We start from the raw sequence: 3,189 nt of genomic DNA, 5'->3' as shown, positions 1-3,189 counted from the left end.
GAAACACCTTCTAACAGCGTTGTCAATTGAGTTTACCCTATCGGATATGATTGTCAGATTGCTAATAGGACCTATACAATCCCTAAGATGCCCCATAAACCATATCCATGAATCAGAGGTTTCAGATTTGCCAACCGCGTAAGCTATTGGCAGTATCCCATTGTTAGCATCCATGCTACTGCTAATAAGTTTACTCCAAGGTATCGACCTTTTAAATGTGCTCCATCAACTATAATACTGGGCGCATGCAAGTAATAAACGAACGAATCTACAAAATCATATACACAAAATAAATCATTTAAATGTGAAATGCATAACTAACAAAAATGAGTCGACAAAATTATATTGATTTACTAACCGCAGCACCAATGGTGATAAACAACAACTCAAAGCGTCAATCTCTATCTGTTTTGATATGAGTTACCGACCCAGGATTTTTCAGCTTTAAATTGTGACAATAAGCCGGCAGTTGGGCAAACGATGCTTCTGGCGACCCCTTCAACAATTCCAAGGCATAACATTTGGCTCTCCAAGCTTGAGAATATGAGATACTAATCTGAACCGAGCATTCATGTCATTCATAATTTCATGTCCCCGATATACCCTGCCATTCAAAAACATTAACTCAGCCAGAAAACCACCCAACCCTTTTGTTTGTCTGTCTATGGTGAGGAAAAACTTGGGTTCTTGAACATGTATGTTTTCAATAAAAATCCTAACTTGAAACATTTCGCAATCTTTTATCCTCTTTGCAATCACACCACGTACAGTTTTTGTCAATCATACACCTTGTTTCGAAACGATCTTTGCTTGATTTGTTAACTTTTAGTTGATAGCCATCTTCCACATTTCGTATACAAGCTATCTTCAAGTCTTCATTTGTATCAAAACAATCATCTTTCTTGATACGAATAATTTTTGTGTAATAATCAACTGCTATCTTTACCAACTCTTCTTCCGGTATCTGAAGTATTCTGGCATATTCCAGTTATACTCCCGTGGCATTTTCTTCGGGACTTTTCTTTGGGGATTTCTTCTTTCTTCTTCTTTTCTTTTCAGGGTTTATGAATTACGAATGGATGTTCAACATGTTCATTTACAGTTGTAACTTCCTCCTCATTATCATCAATAATATCTTCCTCGGCAACGGCTGTTTCATCATCAAAATTCGGGTATTGACCAATATCAAAATCATTACACGCAGGGTCTGTTTCTTCTTCTGAAAAATCATCAAAACTGAGTATTGACCAAGATCAAAGTCCGGGTATTGACCAAGATCAAATTTCGAATACTGACTAGTACTCACAATTTTTTCTGTTGGCTCATCATCGTCTAACTGGTCAATACAACCGGAATTTGGTACTGAAAGTTTTGGGATTTGGATTAGGGAAAGGTTGTGGTTTTGAGATTGTGTTTGGTATTGGAATATGGTGAAACAATATTTGCTTTTTGATGAAATGTGGTGGAACCATTAAATTTGAGCACCATAAACTGGGGCTTAAAACTTAGTTGATTACTACCCGCTACTGACCCAACTTCACTACTTCTAGGTTCAACAACATACAATGTAACATCATCACTTGAAACACTAATGTAAGCAATGAATCGTTCAACATCTTCATTGTCGGTTAACAAATAAACTTTACCATTTCTCTGATAAGATAGCCTAAATCCACTTAGGGGCTCTAAATTCAATTTATTTGCAACACATAACATTAGAGTTTCATAAGTTAACTTTTTTAATGACAGTTTTAGTTGAAGATTCATGGGTAAAGGCATATATTGTAAAACACCATGAACATTCTCCCATGACCCTCCAAAATAAAATCTATCCAACATGATCAACATTAGATGATTTCATTTGTAAATTAATTTACTAAACAAACGAGCTGCGAAACTAAAACCTGTTGCCGGATGGGGAAGGATGTTGTTGGATATAGGAACGGATGTCGCCGGAGAGAGTGATAGATGGAGATGGAATGAGTTGCAATTTAGGGATTTAGGTTATGAGTTGTTGCTGCTGCGTAGTTATATACCCAAAACATTTGTGTTGCGAAACTAAAACCTGTTGCGAATTCAGAAATCGAGTTGCGAATTTGAAATTAAGTATTGCGATAGTCAGAATCGCGTTGCGATAGTCAGAATCTCGTTGCGATAGTCAGAATCTCGTTGCGATAGTCAGATTTGCGTTGCGATTTACGTATTCGCATTGCGATTTACGTATTCGCATTGCGATTTATGTATTCGCATTGCGAATTAGGAAAAGTGCAACGCGAATTTGGAAAATCGCAATGCGATAGTCAGAATCGCGTTGCGAATCTGGAAACTGATTTGCGATACCGGAGATCGCGGTGTGAATTATCGATCGCATTACGATTTAGTTGGTCATTTTGGCAAATCCAAAAAAAAATTGGTTAAATTTGTATATTATAAGGCATTTTTTATCGCTGAGGTTATTTTCTCTAATATATAATATATATACTCAATAAATTAACTCAGGACTAAAAAACGCGTCTACATATATATATTTAAAATATAAAATTTTATATTATTTTTTGATAAAAAGTTGTTAGTTTTATTAAAAATATAAAATATATAAAATTATAATAAATATTTACAAGTATAATCGTAAATCTAAAATATAATTATGATATTTTTATTACTATTGAGATAAAAATTAACCATTTAGATCACATAAGAACCAAAGAAGAAAAATGTTAAAAAATCTAACAAAAAACTCGAATAAAATAAAGATACAAATAAATTTAACTGTATAGGTAAACAAACCACAAGGGGATGAAGTTACTGAAAGATCATCGACAAATAGTAAATCAGAGTCAAGCGAAGTGAGAAAACTATTCACGTAAACGCGTATCCAAATTAATCTTAGGGTCCAAAGCAGAAAAGATCATCATGACAACCTAAAATGTCATCTTAATCAGTCGTGGCGATGTTAAATCTAACCCTAAAAAAAGATAAACAAAAACAACAACAAAAAATAAAAACTACCAAAAAGCAAAGAAAAATATGTCACAAAAGCATAGATAAATGTGTCGTTAAAGAAAAGAAAAACGTGTCATAAATAAAAACAGAGAACATATCACAAAGATATAATTATTATTATTAAAAAATTAAAAAGAAAAAGAAAAAAGATAACCGAAGAGCATCAACCATCATTAAAATCAATGT

The sequence above is a fragment of the Hibiscus syriacus genome, unplaced genomic scaffold (genome assembly GCF_006381635.1).
Source record: "Hibiscus syriacus cultivar Baekdansim isolate YM2019G1 unplaced genomic scaffold, ASM638163v2 tig00117012_pilon, whole genome shotgun sequence".
Taxonomy (NCBI): Eukaryota; Viridiplantae; Streptophyta; class Magnoliopsida; order Malvales; family Malvaceae; genus Hibiscus; species Hibiscus syriacus.
This window is presented reverse-complemented; position numbering follows the sequence as displayed.